Genomic DNA, 26,554 nt, shown 5'->3' with positions numbered 1-26,554 from the left:
GTCTGAAATAAATAAATAAATAAATAAATAAATAAACAAACAAACACAGGGCTACACAAAATTCAGGGATGAACCAAAATGGACTGTTTGTTTTAGAACACATCTGCAGTTGTGTCCTTGCAAACAGGGCCCCTGAGTGCGGTTAGTGACTGTGTTTCTAGCTGCTGGCAGTATCACCATAATTCTGTAACAGAGACAAGGACTAATGGGTTGTGCTGGTGAAATATCTAGCATATCCATGGACTTCACCTTCAGTTTGGTACACAGGCTTCTTTTTGGTTTCAAACAAATATGATTATTTTCTTCAACCAGATGAAGAAAATATCCTCTCAGAGGATAGGACCCTCAGTAAATGTAAGGTAATTGCAATTATAATATAATGAATGTAATAAATGCTACTGTAATATAGTGTTAAGTGACAGAAAATTGCCAAGTACTACAGATACTTTTTTTTTACTTTAATTAGAGAGAAGCAACCATCTCATTTATTCTAGTTAAATCAGAGATGTAATTTTTGAAGTTAGCATCAAAGACCTCCTTATTTAACCTTACCAAGCACACTACTAATTTTAAGTGTACTTACATTAAGCAATAATAGCAGCTTTTCATTTTATTTTAAGATAATAATTTGGTCTTAGGGTAGATAAACCAGGTGATGGAAAGCCAAACTGGTGAACTGCAGGGTACCACAATATTGTTGTTAACCCTCTACTTCTGCAACCATCATTGAAATGGACCTCATTAAGCAGAAAAAGCATGCTCCTGAAGACTTTTAAAGCAAATATTTTTTGAGGATGGAGTGGCAGATGAGGTCATAGTGAAAATTTCAATATCTAGTACTAAATTATGTTGATTTGCTGAAAGAAGCAACTGTGACTGCAATTAGTAGGCACTTGAATATATGGAATAATTTCCCAAAGTTACAGTATGTTTCTAAACAGATGAATTACACACTGCTTGCTTTATTTTTTCTGATGATGGCAATAGGACTCTCAAGGGAGTAAGAAAAGGAAAATACGGACTTTTTCTAGTTTTTCCCATGGTGTTTTGAAAATAATGACACTGGTTTTTACTCGTTGCATACTCCTTAGAAATGAAGACATAAAAATCCACATAATATTGTCTGTCACTTGCTAGCTTTGTGCTATAGCATAGTGTTGTTTCTCCTGCTAAATTTGGTTTGAAATCACTCAAGCAATGGAGACTCCATTAAATAAATCATGTCACATGTCACAGTGTATTAGACCTCACTCTTCTCCATTACTGGAGAGGAGTTTCTGTTTGTTTCAGATGATATTGTTCATTTTGAAATATCCTTATTCCCACCTCACCATCACCCTCAAATTATTTATTCTAATGTCTAGATCTTGCATCTATCTTTTAATTAAACTTTACCCCAAAACACAACTGAAGCAGAATAAAACTTCACAATGAATTATGATTATTACTAAGGTCTTGAGGGACTTCCACACTGCAGATGATTAAGAACCTCAGAAGTACACCCAGAAGCTTTCTCACTGAAAAGCATCAGAGAACAGAACTTAAATTCATTTTCCTTTGGGAGATTCTGATCATTGTACAACACTGAATGGTTGCTTTGTACCATTGTGAGACACAAATGAATTTATTTTAGTCAGTTGCCTGTTACATCAGGTCCAGAGGAGAGTCACAAAGATAACCAGAGGTCTAGAGCACCTCTCCTATGTAGAAAGGCTGAGAAAGTTAGGATTGTTCAGTCTAGAGAAGAGAAGGCTCCAAAGAAACGTTATAGCGGCCTTCCGGCCTTCCAGTATTTAAAAGAGACCTACAAGAAAGATGGGGAGAGAATCCTTATCAGGGACCATAGCTAGAGGGCAAAGGGAGATGACTTTAAACTAAAATATTGTAGCTTTAAATTAGACATATGGAAGAAATTCTTCGCTTATAAAGACAGTGAGGCGCTGGCCCAGGTTGCCCAGAGAAGCTGTGGCTGTCCCATCCCTGGAGGTGTTCAAGACCAGGTTGGATGGGGCTTTGAGCAATCTGGTCTAGAGGGTGGTGTCCCATGGTGGTCCCATGGCAGGGGGTTGGAACTAGGTGATTTTTAAGGTTCCTTGCAACCCAAACCATTCTGTGATTCTATGATCCTGTTCACTTGAGACAGGCCAATAAGGACCTCCATGTATGTGCTTCTATATTGTTTATCTTTCCTAGGTTGTCTGGGTCTGAAATCTAAACCTGAGAAATAGCACCCATCAGGTTTTGTTTGGTTTGATTTGGTTTGTTTTGGCTTGGTTTGGTTTGGTTTCCTTTGGTTTGGTTTTTAGGCTGGGAGTATAGATGGAAAATAAACCAACTCAGCAGAACTGAAGATATCAGTTTTCTTCAAATTCAATATGTCTGGTCATCCAAATGCTTGTGCTGTCTGGAGGTTGTTTTTGTGTGTGTGTATGTGTTTGTATGTTTGTTTGTTTTGTTTTGTTTGTTGTTTTTTTGTTGTTGTTGTTGTTGTTTGACTGTGCTGTCTTGCCACAACTCTACATTTGTCTAGGTCTCTGCCTTTTTGCTTGATTTCTTCTCTCCCTTGATCTGTCTTTCTGCTTAGCTAATCTATGTAGCTAATAAAAAGAGTAACAAACACCAGAAAGACACAGACCTTCACGGTAAGGGTGCTACCTGGTTGCATGTAACTACCAGTAAGTTTTGAAGTAACTTACTTCAGAAGTTACTACAAGTAAGTTTTGAACCACAGTACTGGAAGATTTACCTGCTGCTAAACTCTCCAATATACTGTGTCCTGAACTTGTACAGCGTGAGAGATCCTGTGCCTATAGCTTTCTACAGAATCTGTTCATCACGTAGCATGCACAAAATCGATACATATGCTGAACTAAATGCTTAAGACTGCATTCTTACTTCTCTGTAGATATTTATTAAGTCTTACATATTTTCATACCCTTTTTTAAAAGCACTTTACATAGTTTTAAATCCAGGAGTCTTGCCACACCATATGTCTCTTCTGAATTGGTAATAAGAAACTACATTACTTATTCAGGATTTTGGAATCTTAGCCTCAGCCTCAATACAAGCAAAATACAGTTTTCATGCTATTTATATTTCTTTCAAAGGAAAATATATATTGAATTCCACTCCATTACTTTGAAGACAGTGAGTCTATGAAGTCTGCACTGGTGAAGTGGTAAATTAGAAAATCAGAACACAATTTTTTTTTGTCTAATACTCCAACTGAATTTAATGAACGTGAGGATTAAAAAGTCAAAAGAGCAAGAACGGCTGAAATAATGAGAACCAACCCCACCATTCAAATTCCAAGGTGTTATTTTCAGGATTTATTTTTATTTTATTTTAAACTACAAGCATCATTAATTTTCCCTTTCTTTTGGTAGCACAATATAACTTAAAAACACATGGAGGGGAAAAAAAAAATAAAAAAAATGGCAGCTTTCCAAAAATTGGTTAGCTGATTTAGGAGCTGAAATTGTATTTAAATCAGTAGGACAGATATTTAAATCTTCAGAGAGCTCAGATATTTTTGAAATTGTTATGCAAAATTCCCACTTGGAAAGGAGGAGAGGAGGAAGTGCCAAGCAAGTAGTCTGAACGTTAAAAGTAACCTCTACTAAAGCTATCCACATAGAATATTTACTGAGGTCTGGTACAATGCAGGGAATCTTATGTGGTTCGATCCCTTTACAGGACTTTTGGACTTACAGTACAAATATATCAAATTATTAAAGTTATTAGTAATACTTGAACAAAATATTATTCAATTAATAATTAATTTATAATATGATTTGAAAAAAATAGTATAACAACAGTTGAGTAATCTAAATATTGATGGTGTCAATATCAGTGTCAATGCTCTTTCTGGGCAGTGTGAGAGGGCTTGGGTTTTCCCTAATGTTCCTAGTTCCCCTGACATGCTGCTGAGGAGTCCCAACTACAGTCTGCCAGAAACACAATTAAATGACAATTTTGTTCTGGTAGAAATTAACTAACTATGTTCTGTTCAGCTAACACTAACAGAGCAGAAGATGAGGTAGTGTGAACTCATAAAAATTGTGTTATGTTCAAGAACCTACCTATCTACACAATCAGGTAAAATGCATCAAATGCTATGAGCTAGCTACAACTGTACTATGAAGTTTTATTTAGTTTGATCTACCTCAATTTCTTTCTTCCTCCAGTCTTTCCCTTTTCTATCTTGCTCATAACAGCTTGTCTCATAACTTTGTCTGAGCAGCATTTAGCACTACATCTGATGTTTTGGTCTGGTTTTTGAACACTGAAAGTCACCAAAAATGACTTCTGTACAACTAAAAGCTTTTTGAATTTAGGTTGAATTTGTTGAATAATTTTATTGTTAGAAATATTTAGAGACAAATTTAAATTTAAAGACAAACCATAAAATAAATGTGGTACCAGCAACTCAAAAGGTAAGCAGCAGTAAGCTGGCTACACAGACAGGCTAAATCAGCCATAGTGACCATGAAACAGTTGCAAACAAAATTTTGGTGGTAGGAAGAAAACAGCCACCAAAACTTCAAACCTGGATATGGGGACAGCAGACCTCAAGCTGCTCAGGGAACTAGTTAGTAAGGTTCTCTGGGAAACTGCTTTTGAAGACATCATTGCTGGTCATTTTTTATGTACCACCTCTTAGGAGCACAGAAACAGGCAATTACAGGGCCTTTGTTTAATATGTTAACAACACAAGGAGGACCAGAGAAAACATTGGTCCATTACTTGATGAGGACAATCACCTCACAATTAGGGATGTAGACAAAGCAGAGACATGGAATTGTCATTTCTGGGCAGATTCAAGCTCACAACTTTACATTTGTAGAGACAACATCTGTGCAAATGAAAAGGATATCAAGAGGTACAGTGATAGACAAGTAACAGACTGTCAAATAAAAAATCAACATTTGTAAAAAGAGAAAAGATAATCCAAGTCCAAAGCCTCTGCTTGACAGAGGACCAGAATTTGAACTCATATATTTTACTTTTCACATGAATGTCTTAATAAATAACTATTTAGGTATTCTGAGGCAGACGTTTCAGTCCCCACTTATACATTTCCTCTTTGTAAAAAAAAAAAAAAAAAAAGGCTTGAATTTTCATTATGCCAGGTTGCATAAATGATTCCATCCTGGTTGTTAGGCCATTTGCCTCATTGATGGATTCTAGAATCTGCACTAGCAAAGATCTAGCAATTTATTCAAAGTGCGAAAATGTGACAGAGTCTGCAGGAGGGACTGAAAGTACTTCTGCAGAGTGCTCCTACAGATTAGCAGGCTAGATTACTCTCTCAGAAGAGTAGTTTTTATCCTCTTTTTTTTTTTTTTTTTTTTTTCTCTTAATATCTTCAATGAGGTATTTTCTTTTGTGCCAGATAGAGAAGCAAAGAAAATATTTTGATTCTATTTTGTAATGCAACAAATAATGAAGCATTTTTAAATGCTGGCTACAACCCTCCAGTTGTTTTATTTTCTGAGTGCAGTTGAAAGAAAGAAAGCAGGGACTTGCACAGCCATGCACAGGGATGTACCCTGGCATCCATTTTACTCCTGGTAAAAATTAAAATAAGTGGAGAAAGAACAGAGAAGAACATCTGCTAAAAAAAAAAAAAAAAAAAAAAAAAAAAAAAAAAAAAAAGTCTTGACAGCAAAGAATTTATTTCAAACAGAAAATATGAGAAGTAAATTAACATGTTGTGGAAAAAAAAAATCAACTAAATCAACTAATTAATTACCTTGGTTGAAGATTTTAGAAATCTATAGTGTTTTCCTGAATTAATAAATGTTATAACAGTTTGAAAGGCCTTGGTTTTTAAGGGCTCTCTGCACATTATCTGCAGCAGCAGCAGCTTTATGCATGCATGAACTTAATGAACCAACAAAAACAAAGAAGTAAGATTATTAATGAGACATTTGCTCAAGGCAGGCTAAATGACTTGTTTCTGAGAACATCAGAGAGAGTTCTCTAATGATAGGCATAGAGGCACAGCTGCTGATTTGTTTTTATACAAAGATAGTGGTCAGTAGATTTATCACTGTGTGATGAAAGAGACACATTTGGTAGGCTCTTGAGTATAAATCTCTAAATATATGTTTCATCTCCTTTCTTCTTCTTTTTATGGTCTTTTCCCCCCTCTTTCTGTTCATGGCTCCTATAAGTTTTCTTAGTTTCTGACCCTTAAAATTCATTTTCAATTCTCTCTCTTCGTAAAATGTTTTATATTTATTCTTAACAACAGTTAGGCCAGTATAATCAGAACTGATCTAGGTAACTGCTTGAAAATTAGTTATCATTTTGAGTCACTGGGGCAATGACTCTCTTTGTATGAAATATTCAGTTCTTTCCTCAGTTTTTCAGTGCTGTATTCCTTTTTTACTATGCTGATGGGGAGATTAGTCCTCCAGTCCCCTTCAGTGAAGTTTACTTGTTCAGATATAAACAGGGAAAAAACAAAAATTCACATAATCACAGAACTGTAGGGGTTGGAAGGGACCTCCAGAGATCATCAGGTCTAACCCCCCTGCCAAAGCAGGTTCCCTAGAGTAGGTTGCCCAGGTAGGTATCCAGACGGGCCTTGAATACCTCCAGAGAAGGAGACTCCACAACCTTCCTGGGCAGCCTGTTCCAATGCTCCGTCACCCTCACTGTGAAGAAGTTCTTTTGCATGTTGGTGCAGAACTTTCTGTGATCCTTTCATGACGATTGCCCCTTGTCCTGTCCCCACAAACCACTGAAAAGAGGTTGACCATATCCCTTTGTTTTCCACACTTAAGATATTTGTAAACATTGATAATGTCTGTCTTCTTTTCTCAAGACTGAACAGATCCAGGTCTCTCAGTCTTTCCTTATAGGAAAAATGCTCCAGGCCCCATATCATCTTTGTGGCCCTCCACTGGACTCTTTCCAGGAGATCCCTGTCTTTTTTGTACCAGTGAGCCCAGAACTGGACACAGCACTCCAGGTGAGGCCTGACCAGGGCAGAGTAGAGGGGGAGGATCACCCCCCTTGACCTGCTGGCCACACTCCTTTTAATGCATGCCAGGATCCCATTAGCCCTCTTGGCCACCAGGGCACACCACTGGCTCATGGTCAACCTGTCATTCACCAGGACCCCCAGGTCCTTCTCAGAGCTCCTCTCCAGCAGGTCATCCCCCAGCCTGTACTGATACATGTGGTTGTTCCTTCCCAGGTGCAGGACACTTGCTCTTAATAAACCTAATTTTCTTTCTTCCTACCTCTCTCTCTAGCCCGTCCAGGTCTTGCTGAATGGCAGCACAGCCTTCTGGCATGTCAGCCACTCCTCCCAGCTTTGTGTCATCAGCGTACTTGCTGAGGGCAGACACTATTCCCTCATCAAGGTCATCAATGATGTTGAACAAAACATCACTTTTGTGTCAAGATGTTTAACAAAGACCTTCACCTCCAATGAGCCACACCATTTTTTGCAAGGCCTGGGTGGCCGCAAAAGTCTCACTTTTGAAGCCTTATAAGAGAAGTCACAATTACATTCACACAGACAATATCACAGAATCACAGAATCACAGAATTTCTAGGTTGGAAGAGACTTCAAGATCATCGAGTCCAACCTCTGACCTAACACTAACAAGTTCTCCACTAGACCATATCACTAAGCTCTACATCTAAACGTCTTTTAAAGACTTCCAGGGATGGTGACTCCACCACTTCCCTGGGCAGCCCGTTCCAATGTCTAACAACCCTCTCAGTAAAGAAGTTTTTCCTAACATCTAACCTAAAACTCCCCTGGCACAACTTTAGCCCATTCCCCCTCGTCCTGTCACCAGGCACGTGGGAAAATAGACCAACCCCCACCTCACTACAGCCTCCTTTAAGGTACTTGTAGAGAGCAATAAGGTTGCCCCTGAGCCTCCTTTTCTCCAGGCTGAACAAGCCCAGCTCCCTCAGCTGCTCCTCGTAAGACTTGTTCTCCAGACCCCTCACCATATCCATATCCATGGATATCCATTCCATTTCCACAGAATCATTATCTGAATTAAACTCTAAATTTACTGTGGCATTTGCATTATTTCAAAATCTTATGTAAATATAAGTAAAATAAGGATCTTCACAAGAGCTTAGTTGAGTATACTGGAAATATAAACTCATTTTGCTTTATGACTTGTCTGACCTTCTCCTGATAGTGAGAAAAATATAGATGTCATTGCCATGACATCAAAATCCATAACTGTTTCAAGACAAGAGAATAAAATATTTTTGTGTTCCTATGACAGAACTAGTTGAGGTTGAAAGAAATCATGTAGGCTACACTTGTGCACTGTGTCTCCACAGACTTTCAGAATTTTTCATCAGAATTTTTCGTCTCCAAGTGGAGCTCAGTGATTAAGTGTATAGTCTCTTCATGGGGGTTAAACAGGTGGTTTCACTGCTGCTGTTTCTGGGAGTTTCTTTAAGGCAATAAGCTTTTCTCCCCCATGGTTTTTTATCTCTCTATTGCGTTTTTCACTCTCCTGAATCCTGGATATTCAGAACAAGATCTGACTTTCTATTTTAGTGTTTTATCAAACCAATGCTATCTCCCACTGTAATATGATCCTACCTGTGATTTACATCTCCAGAACTAAAACTTAACAGTCCATGAAATTTATTGCATATTGTTTGATTCATTTGTATTGAGCTATACATATCACAAGCTAAATTGTAAATTTATCTCATATTGTTTTCAGAGTGAATGATTGGTCATAGTTCACATGCAAATCTGGAGCTGCAGTCAGAATTTTAACTGCTTCATAAAAATTAATGTCAGATGTTTTCTGATGACTGCCCCCATCTTCATTAATGGCCTTATTTTATTTATTTATTTATTTATTTTCCTGGACCAAGCTTGATGCAAGTCATTCTTTCCTATATATCTTCTGTAGCCCTGTGACAACAGTTTATTTTTAGACCTCTTTCTTTTTTTGCTGCTAAGTAGCATGAGGATTTGACAATAAAATCAAGATATTTCCTTCCACTTAACATTACATTTCATGCTTCAGTTTTCTGCACATTTCCCTATCTGTTTAAAACTTTACACAAGTCAGTGGTGTGTTTCTTAATGCCTACTTTTCCCCCCATTTGTCTCCTTTGAAAATGTTGACTCTAATCAGGTCCAGATGAATATAAAGTAGTCTCAGTCTAAATGCTGTGATCTTCTTAGGAAAGTGCATGCACGTGTCTATGGGGTGAGGGCAAGAAAAGGGGAATTAAGAAGGAGAAGAGGAAAAGCTATGGAAAGAGAAGACATGTAGGGTTTATTAATGGAAACCTATCAAAACCAAGTGCATTGCATGCTGAAGCTATATATATTTGATACTGAGCTATTAGAAGATGGTGCTCTTTATAACGGTATGAGTTCAGAAGACTCTAGTCTTTCCATCTTAACATAAGCGGGTCAGTCATTCTCAGTCATTTGTACTGAAATGAAAGAAAAGAGAAAAAATATCTTTAAGATATTTGCATCACTGTAAACATCATCCTTCAGGCAATTACTGCTGTGTTAACACTAGAAACATGAAGATGAAAGGGCCCAAGGTTAGGGAATTAGCCAAGTTTCACTGAGCTTTTCTTTACCACATATTAGTCACAGCCTTGGGAATGTCACATAGAACAAGATGTACAAACTCTATTTTGATGCCTGAAAAAAAGAATTCTGTGTAATTTTGATGTTCAAGCATAAGGAGCAGCCTACTCAGTTACCCAGAGACCTCTTCCCCTAGTAACACTACTGTCATCAAACTGTAGAGGCTCCACATCTCACTAGGTTCAATATGAAAGGAGCAACATTCTGGAGAGATTTATACCTAATCCATATTTAAAATCTGTTTCAATTCATATGCAGAAAGGAGAGAAACCTCTACTCTGCCCAAAGCCCAAGCAGTATCCAATGGGTTTGCTGTCAGCACACTGACAGCTTCTGTGCAGCACAAATTGATGGCATAGGAATTTTTATTCCAAAACCAAAGGATTGACATAATCCATCTTTTTGCGTAATTGTTCTTGTTAAATATCATTTAAATAAGACATAAAAGATCTGGGCTATGGAGGAGCTTGAACAAGAATGGTAACCATTTCTCCTAAAACTGCCCAAATGCGTGGACAAAAAATTAGTAGTCACGGATCTGAAAGAAAATCAAATAAGATGACCCTGTAACCAGTTGTCAGGATATTTTCTGAGGGCCAGAAAAAGTACTGCACTGTCTGTAGTTCAGGCAGTTCAGAATATAATGATTACAGAAGATACTTTCTTTTACTGTATTAAGTCCAAATTGATGACAGCCATCCTTAAGGTTTGTCAGAATGGTGCAGAAATCCAGATTCAAAATAGGCAGACTTAGATTACTGGAAAATATTGCATATTTATAACACTTTCAGAAATGTAACTCCAGTTTTATTCCTGAAAAGAAAGTCACATCTGCTTTAAAAAAAAATAAAAAAATGTTCAAAACATATGACTCTCTTTTTTTATAAATGTTTTTGCACAAGAATAGTTGTTTGGCATGACTATGGAACTTTGTTTCTAAATCAAGCAGTGGATGTCGCTGAATTATCTACTAACTTCCATTCTTTATATTGATATGAAAGCAGGATAAACAAGAGATTATGACATTTTATCTTTTAAAATAGTTGGTTTTCTGGTGTTGTTTTTTTTTTGTTTGTTTGTTTGTTTTGTTTTGTTTTGTTGTTTTTTTTGTTTGTTTGTTTGTTTGTTTGTTTGTTTTTGAAACTAATAATATGCTTTAGCAACATCAGGAGACCCTGTGACTAATTTACAGGTTTTCATTGCTTTTATAAAGTGGGGGGGGGGGACCGAATTCAAAGCTATTTCTTCTCTATGAGGTATAGTAGAATTTCAACTACCCTCACTACTTCTCTTCTTTAGCACAATCACTAAAATAAATGTGTGATATATAGTCACATTTTTAGTTAACTCAGCACTTGAAATAACGTATCAGCTCTCAAGAGTACAATTCACCAACCATGATGAATACACTAATGAGACTTGCTAATCTTTGCCTTCTGAATACAGCTTTTTGAAATTTTGATTCTTTAAGCTTCACATACACATTCTGTAAGGGATGAACATGAATTGCATCTTACAGGTATCAAGACCTGAAATGCATATTAAGCCTATTTATAATTGGCTTAATTGGATGCAAGTAGAGGCTTAGAAAAGCCTCTACTTAGATAGATACAATTTTTTAGATACAAGGTAGATACAATATTTCTGAATTTGGACAAAGACTGGAAATAATAGCAATTTCAACAACATAGTAGATAAATGTAATTTAATAGTGACATGCTTTAGTTATCAAGGGCTCCAATAAGTTATGCAAGCAATCCCACTAATGTTGGAACAAAAAAAACCTGTCATTTCAATGCTCAGGCCCACATCTGGCCCTGTTGGCCAGTATCATAGAATCATAGAATCATTAAAGTTGGAAAAGACCTCCAAGATAATCTCATCCAAAAGTCCCCCTACCACCAATGTTACCCACTAAACCATGTCCCTAAGTACCACATCCAACCTTTCCTTAAACACCCCCAGGGACAGTGATTCCACCACTTCCCTGGGCAACCTGTTCCAATGAAATGAGTACAGATGTAGTTTTGTGTTCTATTTTCTATGTTATGATGGATTGGCTACTAACCACTGTCAACTTACTCAACTGCTTGATGCTGTAGTTTTCTTGGGTAGAATAAGTTAAGCCACGCTTACCTGCTACACCACTGTGTGAGGCAGGTTTATCAAGTTTAAATGCTTTGGGGTCAATAGGTTAAACACTATTATACACTTTTTAAAATACCAAATTTATATGTTAAAAAAATAGCAGGGAATTTATTAAAAAAATAATCTTCATTAGGATAAGTTTTACTTCAAATTTGATAATCTAAAGTTTTGAAGAGGACATGATAACACTGAAAATTTTAGATTTAGATTCCTTCCTACCACTCGATACCACACAAGAAGTGCTTTACAGGATATTTATTTGTAAGTGTTTTAGTTTTGTTCTACGATGCTATTTTTATTGACCTTCCTTTCTCACTCCTCAGTCTAAGTGATAAGTAAATATCATAAAAGGATGGCCTTAAGTGTAAAGCTTCAAGATGTTTGGAGAGAAAAAAAAAATATATGCAAAAACATTGTTCCAAGAAAAGAAAAAGAAACACCTTTCAGATGAAAACAAACAAACAAACAAACAAACAAACAAAAACTAATATCAAGGCACTGTGTTTTAGACCTCTGGTGTCTTCATGCTCAGAAACCTAGATACATATTAAATGCATTAGTCTATCTGTGCCATTCTCAAGTTCTTTCTGCACAATAGGACTAACATCCTTAATGGTGAAAAATCTGAAATTTCTATATATACCTCCAACTGTTCCAGATATACCTCCAATTGTTCCGGTCACTGTGTAGGACTTCTGGAAGTCATGGCAAGTGTCTCAAGTGCTTTCTACACCTTTTTTTTCTTCATGTGGGTAGGATTTCCAAACATCAGATCTGAGAACACCTTCCACAGGGCAAAATGTTTGGAGAAACCTGAGTATCATGGTGAAAACTTGGTCCCTGGGTTTGCTTTTAAGGGGAGCATTTCAAAAAGCAGTGAGATATTTGCTATCCCACACATTGATATTAACTAAGATGACTGTATAAAGCATTTTAAAGATATAACTTCTTCCTGGGTTATTTAGCTATTAAAAATATATATATTAAAAAAAAATGTATGCAATTTATTTCCCAATTATTGCTTGCCTGTACAATTTCTTATGTTGTTTCAAAAGCATGTGACTTGACAGTTTATTAAAACTATAAGATGTACATATGAAGATTTATTTTTTTTCTGCCTTTTTTGTTCTTCATAGACCAGAGAATCAGCACCAGTATATATGGTGCTTTCATTGTCTTTTACTCAAAATTAAAATTTTTAAGCATAAAAGATCATAATTTATTTTATGAGCATAAAAGGTGTTCATAATTTAGAACTTTTAGCAAGACTATTCTAGCATTGATAAAAAATATTTTATCTTCCCAAAATAATACCATGTCTCTTAATTTCCTCTATAAAATTGCTCACCTACTTCAATATACTGTTTCACTTAGTTCCTCGTAATATATGATTTATAATTTCGGTAAAAAAAAAAAATATTAGATAGATCATTCCAGATCTACAACATTATTTTATTTTACAAAGGAGACTCATTCTGAGAGTCAAAAAAAAAAAAAAAAAAAAAAAAAATTACGATCCCTGTGGCAATATATAAAAGTCTATAAAAGTCTCTTCAGTACTTTGTTAAATGTCTTTGAATGCAAAGACTTGAATAAAGACACATTTTTAGAATAAAATTTCTGCACTAATTATTTGGCACTAGACTGATCTACAGGGACTTGGCTATATTTTGACATTTCATTTGGGGCTAGCAGAAACTGAAAGTCAGCAGGGTACCAATAAGGAAAACATTTAGTTTTAAATTACAGATGCCTAAGGGGGCTATGGTATGTTCATGAAACAAGTGGATTGACTGGAAAAAAAAAAAAATCAGAAAAAACTCAGACACTGTTTATCCCAGAGCTCATACACGACATTAATGTATTAACTAAAATCAAATTAGATCAAATTAGCAAGTAAAGCTTGCAATATTATTTGGGGCAAATTACCCTTATTATTTTATTTGAGGTAATTACATCAGATTTATATACTCAAGTAAACATAAACTCATTTACTTTTCCTACCACGGAAGAAAAGTTTAAGACAGAATACCTAATAAATCAAATAATTGTAACAGTGTTCTATGTCTCAAATGTAAACTACTTTCTACTCTCTAGCAGAATGCAGTGTGTTTTCATGTTTTACAGCCTCCCTTCACAGTTTCACTGTTGTGCAGCTTAGCATTCAAAGAGGGATGAATGCTGCATATCTAACAAAGTGAAAATAAATCTTTTTAAAATGCATAAAATTTAAAATACCTTACTACTGCTTTTCAGGTAATCATAATAACAATAAATAGTTAGAAATGCTTAATAAATAAATAAATAAATAAATAAAATCACAAACATGTTTTTCTGAGGCATGAAGCATTCCACTGACATGAAATAAAGGTGCTGGAGAAGCACTGGGATTAACAATAGACCTGCAATGCAAGGCAGTTCAAAGCAAGACAAAATATCTTCTTAAAATATCTCCAGAAAGTTGTAGTGATTTCAGCTGGGGAGAAGGAAACCATACTCTGCTTTGTCTACTAGACAGAGTAGAAGGTAGCTGAGGCCACTTTAGACAATCACAGAAGAAAGAAAAATCCGTTTTATATAAAGATTTATCCTAGGAGAATATGAAAAGGTAATGTCAGCCTTGGCCCACTGTGGAAATGGCAATCTTCAAGAACAGAGGATGGTTTTATACTCCTTAAAACTGCGCAAGGGAAGATAAATTGACAATCTTCTGATTTGGTTTGGGCAAGGAAACAACTAGGAATAACTTTTGGTGAAATACATATAATGAGATGAGAAGAGATGAGATGAGATGAGATGAGATGAGGTGATATTAAATATACAGATGGGAAGATAGACAGACAGAGAGACACCATCAGAATTGACTGATTTTGCCACAGACTCTGAATTCTTACTTCTTTTCTTTATAGCCATCCCAGTACTCCTGATCTGTATTTATTATTTATCAATCAAATAACTGACATTGGAAATAGAAATTGTAGTTATTTCTTATTGGCAACATTCACAAAGCTCTGCTGTAATGCAAAGAATGCAGCATTTGCAGCTAAATTTGTCTTTTCCATGCTTCCACAACATTCCCACCAATTACAGACAGAAAGGCTTTTTTTTTTTTTTTTTTTTTTTTCAGATAGAAAAGGCATAGAAGGACATCATAGTCCAGTACCTCTATCAAAAGCATAAGTTTTGTTTTTCTCTGTGAACAGCTTTGCAATTTACTGTTGGTCCCTAGCCCATTCTACAGAATTGCTTGATTTTTGACCAGTGCTTCAGTTTTTGACATCCTCAGGAGCTGAATTTGCCCAGGATATATTTGAAGCAATTTTGTAAGCCCATTCATTTTTAAGTCAATGCTCATGCACACATTTCCATGCCTTGTTGCAAGTCTGCCACTGTTTGTTGTATGCATGCTTTTTAAAAATTGTTTGGAGGGTGATCATGCTATTTCCAGAAGTAAATTTAAATTGGCTGAAGCATGAATTATATACCAAGTCTGTGGAACTTTTGATTTCTTTTATTTAGAAGAACAATTATCTTGATTTATAAAATCAGCTTCCAAAAACACTTTGTTATTCATTCAAATTCTTCTGCATTTTAAATACCCTTCATGCAGCCATGACCTAATATGGCTCTAATGAGCAGTTGTATTTTCCAGACTGAATGCCCATTCTGCTTCTTGATGCAGTTCTGTATTTTATCCTCTTTGTTATTCAAATAACTTCTGATAAATGATGAATATGAGCCAGCATTTAGTTCTAATTAATTGTATGGGGTAATCAGATATGACCAAATGACTGCATGGTGTATACAAAGCTTATGTATATATATATATATCTTTTTTCATGTTTTTCAGATTTAAATATGCATACAATACACATAAGAAGGCTCAATTCAAATATGCAGCTATTAATAAAGATTTCAGTAATGACCTGATACAGAAAATGAGGCATTTAATATTCCATGGATATCCACAGCTTTTTGTGTTTTTTATTTTTCACTTCAGACTGATGCATTCTGAAGACAGCTTAAAAACTAATATAGCAAATTGACATAGATCTACCCTCATTTATTACATTTCAGTAAGTGAGAACAGAGCTAAAGGAATTCTTCACATATCTAATTAGATTTGCTTTTGGCAATGTGTGTGATGTTTATCTAGAACATTAGATGAACAGTTGCCATTAAGCTTCATTAACAGGACACTAGTGTTTTATCTGATGCATTTTCATGTTCATATTTCAGTTTCAGAATAGAATGAGCTCCAGTATAAGCAGATTCAGCTTAATTTAGTTCAGCAGAGTTATACTCAATAACCTCCATTTTGAATGTTGTCTATTGTGGCATTTGAGGTTAGATACTATATTAAAGTCCAAGTACAACTTTCACAAAACAAACTTTGTAATGGATATTCAGTGATACTAATCCTTTCTTATAATAAATTCTCACCATCTGATCTAAATATAAAGGGGTAGAATGTATTGTTTGAAGTTTCATGAGAGAAATAAAATTAGTCTCATGGCAATGAGCAGTATGAAATAGTAATAATAAGATCTCTCATCACCATTTGACTATATACTAATAAAAGTGCAAAGAACTGGAGAAAAGTGTCTTTAAAACTCTGAACTATATGTGGGAATACAAAGAGACTTGACTGAAAGGATAATAGGAATAGAAAATGAGGAAACTTGAAAAGAAATGAAAAACACATAGATGTGAAATACAGTAAAATCAATTAAAAAGATGTAACCCAAAGAAGAATAAGCTTTTAAGTGATAACATTCAAAGTTTTGGCTGAGATGGAAGTGTCCTGAGCTGGATACTGACAGTTAGTATATACTCCTTTTATCTTAGCTGATTCAAAAAATGTGTGGAATGTTTCATTTGGCTTCAAAGTGATAAAACGTCTCAATAGAATAGCTTATAAATGTAACCTTGTAATTAATGTGAACTGATACTAAGGCACAGGATAATAGATTTACCTATTTCTGATTTCCTGTATTCCCTTCTCTACCCCATAGAAAGAGAAAGATGTAAATGAGACTCTACAAGCATTACCTAAAAGTGTCCTCTTAAAAAGCTGTGTCCACTTAAGAGATAAAAAAAATTATTATCTGTGAATCTGATGTTTCTCTAGCTCAGGAACTGGTATTTTAGGATGGGCATGTCAAATATAATGAGGGGGGCACAGATAACATAGAATATCTTTGTCCTGTTTCCACAGCTTTTTTGTTACTTTTATGCCAGAAGCAGGTAAAAAAAAACCTCTCCGATTTGTTGCTAAAGCTCACTACAACTGATGGTAACTTTGAGAACAAGAAGTATCTCTTTACAGTGGAATATTAACATTCCTGTTATAATTAACACTTATCATATGTATTTGCCTGGATGGGATGGAGACTTGAACAATGCAGAACATAATAATGGGACTTTTCTTGAAGTGCTTTACCAACTGCATATTCAAATTTATTTCTTGTCATGAAATGTTATTTAAAGGCTCATGAGAAACAAGCTATTTACCTTATATTTAACAAACAAATGCATACATGGATCCCAAGCATATCCAGCAGGGGTTATTACACTGTCCTTGACAGCAGTTTAAACAAAAAGACTTAAAACCTGTAAGCTACAAATAATTTTATTTTATTTTATTTTAAGTAATGCATATTCAGAGGTCTACTGCTGAAAAAGTGGTATAGGATGTTTGCCTTTAATGTTAGCAAAGAATACTTTTAGTGCCTGAAACTGTAAGTCCGATACCCCCATTCATAATGAAACTACCTGCCAAGGTACCTGGGATGTTAACTCCAGAAACAAATGATAATTGTGTGCCGCTATTAATGACATTATTTATTGCCTATGACTTTAGGAAATAGAGATGGGAAAAGTATTTCAAATGAAAATAGGAAGTAAGAAGTCAAAGGGAAAAAAGAATGACAAAAAAAAAAAAAAAAAAAAAAAAAAAAAAAAGGAATAAGTAATTTAGCCTCCCAAAAAGGAGTATGTTTCCGGACGAAGTGGTGCAGCAGTGACGCAGGTGAGGACAGGACAGGTTACATGGTAGATCCTAGTGCCCCTGAGGTGGCCAGAAAAAAACAGAAGTGCTCAGGAAGCTGACAAGTTCTGAAGTTTTTCTGAAAATAGGCCTTGTGCCTTAGTTTTGTGCTTGTGGAATTAGGGAACCCATCTCATTCCAGTCATGAAAGGGTGTGTTTGCCAAATGTTTTTCTTTGCTTAAGAATGGTTCTGTCAGAGGGGAGAAAAGGAACAGAAGACAGTAGATGAACAAAGACAACTTGGAGGATGACGAGTTGTTTTCTAGGAAACGGAGCACTCTCAAAGCTTCACCATGTTCAGTTTAGAGCCTCTCAGTACAAGAAAGACATTGAGGCCCTGGAGCATGTCCAGAGAAGGGCCAAGAAGCCGGTGAAGGGCCTGGAACACAAATCTTATGAGGAGCAGCTGAGGGAACTGAAGTTGTTTAGTCTGGAGAAGAGGAGGCTCAGGAGAGACGTTATTGCTCTCTACAACTACCTGAAAGGAAGGTGTGGGGAGCTGGGTTTAGCCTCTTCTTGCAGATAACTAGTGACAGGACTAGAGGGAATGGCCTCAAGTTGCACCAGGAGAGGCTTAGGTTGGAAATTAGGAGACATTGCTTCTCAGAAAGAGTAGTCGGGCATTCAAATGGGTTGCCTAGGGAGATGGTGGCATCACCGTCCCTGGGGTGTTTAAGGAAAGATTGGACTAAGGTCCCTAAGGAAAGGGACTTTGGAAGATGGTTTAGTTGTAATGTTGGTAGTTTCCAACCTTAATGATTCCATGATTCTGTGAAATTTCCAAAAATATTTAATAATAAATTATATAATTTTTGAACAGTCTCCTACAAAACATTTTGAAACTAATACCATTCAGCCATTTCTTTGAGCAAAAATAAGCAAATGCAAACAATCAGTTGAAAAATATCATTTGACATTAAATACTTCTGCACAATTCCTAGGTAAACTGCATTTCAAAAGCATTACGATATGTACTCAGTAATTCATCTACAAGGATAAATCATTATGGATGGCCATTTTATGCCTAGTGACTATGCTGATCCATAACAGATTTGAATAGTGAAGGTTTTATTTTTACTCAGAGTGGGTGCAATGGTTTTCTCAAGTGCATTAACTGAACAATGGAATCCTTTTTAACAGAAAGCAAGTGAGAAACCACAATTATACCTAGGCTGAATTCCACAGTAGGCTGTTAAATGATTGATGTTGAGTAATTTAGTTACAGAAAAAGATGTGTTGTTGGGGTTGGCCACAGCACCTTTTTTCATTTCCCACTAAGGCAAGCCTGTTATTTAAGGAAATAGATGGACAAGAGAACAGTGAGGTTATACACCTCAATTAATAGTATCTTGCAGGTCCCTTGGCTCTTTGTGTTGCATGCTTTTAGCTTGCAGAACTTGGTGCTTTGTAGGAAAAAGAAAACATTTATAATTGTAAGGCATGCTATGAGAAAAAAAAAATATATATTTTTGTAAATATTGAATGTTTCTCTACTATTCCTTAGGAATAGTCTATATACTATTTCTGAGACATAACTGAAAATCCTGGTAGCTAAAAATACTACCAAAAAAAAAAAAAAAAAAAAAACACTAACAAGTACAAAAAAAAATAATGCTGCAGGCTACCACAATATCAATAACAATCATCAGAGTATTTTGTGATAGTTGACCTTGAGAGCTTACTTGAACTCCGTTGTTTTGATATTTGTGTATCATCCAGATTTTTATGTGCTTATCCTCAGATCACCCTGGAAGACCAATTCAGTTATCCGAGGTCATAGAGGAAGACAGAAATGGCTTCTTTCCTGGACACTGTCCTTAGATTCATTCTTCTTCCTTTTAGCCATCAGAGTAACTAAACAAAATCACTTCAATGAGTATACTAACAGAAGAGGAAAGTGTTTAGTGATAAAAGCTCATCTGCACAATCACAAAGGAGCACAGAGAGACAATGGCAGAGGTGTGGGGAGCCCAAATAATATCCTGCCCCAGCTACTGTCAGGCCCATTACGGGAGCCATCAGACAGTCAAAGGGATGTTTGATGTCCACAAGCCAGAAGAGCACAGGGGCACATTGGCAGGTGGGAACACAAAAGAAGGACTCCTGAGGAACTAACTCCCTGTCCAGACCCCTCTCAGGCTTCCCCAGGAGATCCTCAGCCCCAGTGCCCAGGCACAAAAGCCATCACCACAAATCATCAGGAACTCTCTCCACTTCTCATGCCAGACTAAGGGTCATTGCTGCCTACTGGTGGATCACATTATGGGAGGCAGAAGAGTATATTGAAACTGCACAGGACTTCTACTGGAACATTTAGCGGAGGAACCAAAAGTAGAAAAGAGGAGAGATTTAGGTAATTTGGGGAAGAACGTATGTAAGAAATGGAAAGAAAAGGGGATAAAAAATGCTGGACTCATGTAAATATATGGTCATTATGCTTGCCTGGTCATGCCCTGTACATAGATAATGGTGTCTAGCAATGTTGACAGTTATCCTAGACAATCTGGCCTTGATATACAAAACAACAGTACAAATTGCTGTCCCTAAAATAATTAGCTACATTCAGAAGTTTCTATCTCATTTAAACATAGTGTCTCACCACCAACCCAGTTTGCTACCTTTTTTAATATCTATAACTTCACAAGTTTAAAATACAGATCTCTACATGATGTCATCCAAAGATTAAAGATTTTATGCTTCAGCATGCACGTTTATTACAGACCAACCAAGAAGTGTGAATAAGCATACATGTATCTGCAGCTGGATGGGATGGAGTTTCCCAGGTAACAGGAGATTATGTAAAATAGTAATCACAGATGTTGATATAAGAAATCTTAGTTCCTTATTAGACTTAGAATAAGCTTTGTATCCTTAAAGTATAAATTGACTGGGGTCTCAGTCAAAGGAGACTTCATTACAGCTATACCGTATCAGATTTTTAAATAAAACACAGTTTCTCAGTTTAGAAGCTAGAACCGTTCTAGCATGCAAATGATAGACTTAAAAGTATATCATGAAATGATTTCTCCAAATAAGTAAAGATTAGTTTCATTCTTGAAACTGATAAATTGAAATGAGCTGTACTATTAGCAAAACAAAAACTAATGTCAGCTAGGATCAGAATGACATCCACAATCTCCATATAAATGTTAAACAATGAGGCAGAGAGTATTCAAATGCCCACTTGGCACTTTCATGCAGCATTGACCATTTTTTATTCCTTTTCATGAGAAATATTAGTCATATCTTTTTTCTTTGGTTATTCCAGCAGAGCTCCCCTGAAGTAAATGCATTTGTACAGATGTAACTCAGATGAGAATTGTGGAATGATGTGAATCAAAGTATGCATCACCCTACTGAGATCACCCTACTGAGATCATCAGAGGTATTTGACAGCACCATTTGCTAATATTTTTCATTTTCAAATGCCCTAAAATATTAAAATAATGAACAGTGTGATCAACAATACCCTATTTTAATTGGTCATATTTTCAAATCAAGAAGCAAATCATCTCTGGCCAAATGTTATGCAGTCTAAAGCATGTGTTTATATTCCTGTAGATTATACAAGCTACAATGCAACTGTCACTTAGAGTTTCATCAGCAGATGAAAGTGCAAAATGTTTGTTTCTTAAAAACAGTCAAATTCTCTGGCTATTTCAAGCAACAACCTTTAAATAGAAAAAGCAAGAGCGCTAAGCTTTAGTACTCACACAGACAAAGCAATGCAGACATGTGGGAAAATTCCTCACATAGCCTTGAGATTGGAACCTACAAAAGTTAAACAAATTTTAGAAAAAAAAAATATATCATATGTATTTTTAAAATTGCCAGTATTCATCTTCAATTTATATTCATTAACCATTTGAGACAGAGCAAAGATGGAAAAGTAAAATGTTTATTATGTATTACAAGGAACAGCTTTGAATTACAAGCAGTACTGCATAAGGTTGCAGAGACACTGCAGTAAATCAAGGCAACTTGATGTCATAAAAACTCAGAGGTGTATTTATAGTCTTGTTCAAAGTTTCCCTTTTCATGAGGCAAATTGCATGAATCCTGTGAGATAGTTCTTGTTTAATTTAAAATAATAGGTATTGGAGATAGGAAAAAAAAAATATATATATGCATATATCATGCAGTCACTGCCAATGCCAGCACAAGATTGCTTTCTGCAATATATCCTCCAGAGCTCTAATATTGACTCCAATGATAAGTCTCCTACTACTTCCCAGTAAAGATTATTGCTCAGAATAATAGGCCTTACATCTTGAAAATATTATTTTGGAATTTCTTTGTATGATTTCTTTCCATTACTTCAGGACTGACTCTCTTTTTAAAAACAAAAACAAAAAAAAATAATCTACCTGGATTGCTGAAAGATGTGTCAAATGACACTGAATATGTCTAGAATAACTCTGGAATTGATTCTTACTATTTAAGCCTTCCTCAGCTACAAGGAGTGTTATATTTCCTTTATACTTTTCATTTTGATGTCATAAGGTTTAATTCACTATAAAGGATTTTTTTTTTTAATATTTGTGTAGAAAATGCTGTCAGAATTCTGCTATTAATTATTGCTCCAGCATGTATATTTGGATATCCTTTTCATCAGCCTAAATCCCTTGCCTTTCTTCATAGTTGTACTGTTAAAGTGTTTGGAGACTGTTACCTTTTCCTGCTAAGTTATCTGGCCAAGTTATAAACATTCAGATCCTTGAACAACTCCTCATAAGTCAGTCACTCTACCCCTCTACATTATTTCTAGCTCCTGACATTTACTAGGCATCTGAGAGCACAGAGTACGGATTCAGAGGTTTGCTTTTATACATGCTTGAAAACACGTTCCATCTTTATATTCAAGATTTAGTCAACCATGCATTTCAGACTTAACAACAAATCTGCCTTTAACTGTCAAGCCACATTATAATGCAGGTAGGAGAAAAGATTCACAATAAGTCTGAGGTAATCAATGATTTCATGTTTGAATTGTGCACTTCAAGAGATATTCAGCCTTGCTCTTGACCTTACCAAACTATGCAAGTGATGCTTACCAACCTGCTCTTGCCTTTATTCTGAGCTGTTAAAGCAAATACAGAAATTCAGGATTTTAATGTTTCCTTTTAAAGGATATTATCTGCTTCAGTTACCCACTAAAACCAAAGCATCTTTCCTCTTCTGTTTCATTTAACTCAAGGGGAAAAGCAATGAGCTAATGTATTAGGTGATTTCACTGGGCCGTATGTCAAGTTACAGCAGCAAAGAATGTGTCCTTATCACTACTGACATGGACCCCTGATGGTCTTCAAAGGAAGAGCTCTCACACTATTGACAAAATACATACAGAACTGAATGAGTGGTATGAAGGCCCAGCAAGAGAAAGAAAAGGGAATTTGGATTAGAGAGCAAAAATCAAGAGAGTAAGTGCTCCCATTCTAGTTTTGCACTGCAAGACGGTGGAAGAAACTGATAACGCTTAGAATCTTTTCACTTTGGAAAAGCTAGTAATGGTGATAAAAGGAGATAGATCCAACAACACCAAGTACAATGCCTTGTACATTTGTTTGTGACCAAAATTAACTCCTCACTAATCTTTGTGACTTAAATCATGGCAAGCCACTTTAGCAGAGGAAAAAGGTTTAAAGTCTGTGATCAGAAAACCTGAGGTGAAACATTTGCCTCAATATAGTTACGTGGTGTCATTTGAGATGCCTTGCATAATACAGCTGTCTGTCTCTCTGTGGTGGTTGGCCAGACCCAGTGCACAGTCCTCATTCAGGGAGGCAGGTCTCCCCAAGTCATATGTACCTGCCCTGTTTGGATGTCTCAGATGTGGCACAACATTTTAAATGTCGCTAAATGGCAACTGAATCACCAAACGGATGGAAAACAGTTCTGTAAAGGTCTTGAAGCCTGAGAAATATGCATCATCTTCATTTGGGCAAAGAGGGCCATAAGCACACCTACCACAGACAATAACAATGTTGTTATTGATTAAAGTGGAGGCGAATCTTACTGTTAGTCCCACTATGAATATTTAATCAAGTAAATTGGACAACATCAATGTGCTTTTTGTGCCTTTTGATCCACTCAGGAAAGATTTTCAGCTAAAGGTGGCTTCCTTTTTCTTTGAGCTAGCAAAAGAAGACTGTTTTCCTACCAAATCTATTTATCTTTATTGTCTTTTTTTTTTTTTTTAAATCATGACATTTCCTACTTTTGCCTTTTTAATCAGTTTTACTGGCCCTTAAGCTAAAAGCACATATTGTAGATGTTCGGTCCCATTTTCCTTAGCTGACTGCCAGTAAAATGACTAAAAACTTTTCAAACCTCCCAGATTTAGTCTTCCTTAATGGTTCTAGTTAAGAAAACTTTATCTGAGAGATGTGGTCTTTAGGATGCTCTTTTATTCTCATTACCTCTGTTATTGTGTGTCTGAGAGTAACTTCAAAATTCAAAAATAATAATGAGCAGTAATAGTAGAACTATTAATCCCTGTCTGCTTCTGGAATTCTGAAGTGTAAATTTTTACACTGTTTTTAGAGAAAGCAAGGTATGATGAACAAGAAGAGAGAGAAATAATTGTCTGCCTTTTTAATGGTTGCAGTAGAACAAATTAGAAACAGTTTGGAAATACAGAGATCATTTGGGTGGCTAACACTGATAAATGGGACTCTGAGTTAAAACCAATCAAAGAAAACTAGCAGTGTTTACACTGGGGCTGTGCTGACCTTTATTTTGATGTGTTATGCTCTGCTGATTTTGTGGAGGAAGGGCATTTCAGAGGGTTCACTCATTCATATTTGTTCTCTGGGTTGATATATTACTGGCTATATAAATTGTTTAGTGCCACAGGTATGACTGTTAGCAGCAAGAACAAGAGTGTGACCACACACAGACTGGCAAACATTATTTATCTTGAGGCTTAGCAGAACAAAATGCTAGACAATCTATTTCAGCTTTCACTTACACCATCCTCATTTTGACCAGTTTCTCCCATTGTACTGAAGACACAAAGCCCAGGAAATATCTGCTTTTCATAGGACAAAGCCATTGTTCCCATCTCAGACTAAAATGACAGTGTATAGAGTTATGAGCAATGACATTATGGAGACAGTCTGATGGAACTGGCAGTACTCACCCCATACTGAACATGCATCAGCTGTCAATGCCTGACAGTGGATAATCAGTGGATTCTGTTATTATCATTACTTAAATTTGCCTCAGTCACTTTCTAATTTCACGTTATTGGAAACTCATTTTAGAAAATTTTGTTAAACTTCCAAGTTTAACCTCTGAAATATAGCACAGAAACCTGGATGAAGAGGGACATAGAGCAAAAAGCAAAGGATTAATTGGATCAATTAATTGAACAGATAAAAAAGCCAAATTCTACAGCTGAAATTATTGAAATTTTTCTATTGTCGTAAAATCTTGTTTGTGGCAAACACAATGAAGTAAACCTATAACTGACAAAGCAACCCACCCTGAAAATTCCAGCATGGAAAAGTTTTAGTCCAATTTCCATATTTTTAGACCAGTCTTAATTATGCCTCTGTCACTTTGAATTCAACTGAATAACTCAGGATATTTACAGTAAATTTTACATTGTACACTGGATAGAATCCATAAGTATAGGCACTCCTACAGAGTCTGTTTGGTAATCATAGAGTTTAATCCATATTAAATTGCACAAGGTATTTCCTTAAGGTGGGATAATGCCCAAATCATTTCCAGATGCTTTCCCCTTTGTTTCTGTTATGAACCCCAATTGTTTCAATCATTTTACAATCAACTTGATTTTTTTGGATGTGACAGAATTAAAATGACAAAATATAAGATTTATGTAGTCAGAGAGCTGACTAAGCAAGAGCTGAATAATGAGATTTTAGATAAACAGTAGAGAGAAATTCTGGGGACAACTGTCATAAACCTACAGGAATGTTCACATTATACAGATTAAACTGCTTTTATTGCCTAGATTAGGCAGTATAAAGGCCTTTCACAGTATTTTTTTCCAGGCAGACACTAGTTAGAGACCCAGAAGACCTGGACAAACAGAGTGAGATTCTCACTGCTGAATAAAAGGCTTTCCTAGCTGGAGGCATGGAAGTAAACTTGGATTTAGGGATGAAATCTGGCCTCCACAGAAGAGCTAAAACAATAGCTGTAGTGATCAAGAAATGTAAGCACAAAACCACTCCCCCATTTGTTGGAGTCACCCCAACAAATTGAAATTATAAAGAAAAGTGAAAACTGACTTCTACTGAAGTTAAATTGTCCTCTTGTCATTCAAAATTGCAGCACTGATGTTCCCTATGTCCACAAATATTATTAGACAGAAATGCAAGAAACCACAACTGCAGTATTTTTGTTGGACTCAGTTTCTCCAAAGTTCCTAAGTTCCTAGAAGTGAATCAAACCCAAGTCTTTTTAGTGTTACAGTCTGGCTAATGGTATCCCAGAGGACAAAATTAAAGGGGCTCAGAAAATGAAAAGTGATATAAACTGCATAAATCCTTAATCCTCTGTGTGCAGTACCATTCCTAAAATGATTTAACCTGGAGAATTAATATCGTTTTGGCTTCCTTTTTTTTTTTTTTTTTTTTTTTTTTTTTTTTTTTTTTTCTGGATTTAAATTAGAATTAGGATATTTAAAAGTTATGAAGTGAAATGCAACAAAGCTCAAATTTCAAAACTAGGAAACACATATACTGCAGCAGGATTTACTGATTTG

The 26,554-nt window shown here is 35.8% G+C and overlaps 1 long non-coding RNA gene across 1 annotated transcript in view; it reads left to right on the top strand.

Moving 5' to 3' along the window:
- The first annotated feature begins 21,084 nt into the window (after positions 1–21,084).
- Positions 21,085–26,554, top strand: part of LOC311431883 — a 54,028-nt gene continuing 48,558 nt past the window's right edge. The window contains exon 1 of the long non-coding RNA XR_014689689.1: positions 21,085–21,202. This is a non-coding gene — a long non-coding RNA (uncharacterized lncRNA). The remainder of the gene's footprint in view (positions 21,203–26,554) is intronic.

Source organism: Aythya ferina, assembly GCF_964211825.1.
Source record: "Aythya ferina genome assembly, chromosome: 2".
Taxonomy (NCBI): Eukaryota; Metazoa; Chordata; class Aves; order Anseriformes; family Anatidae; genus Aythya; species Aythya ferina.
This window is presented reverse-complemented; position numbering and strand designations above follow the sequence as displayed.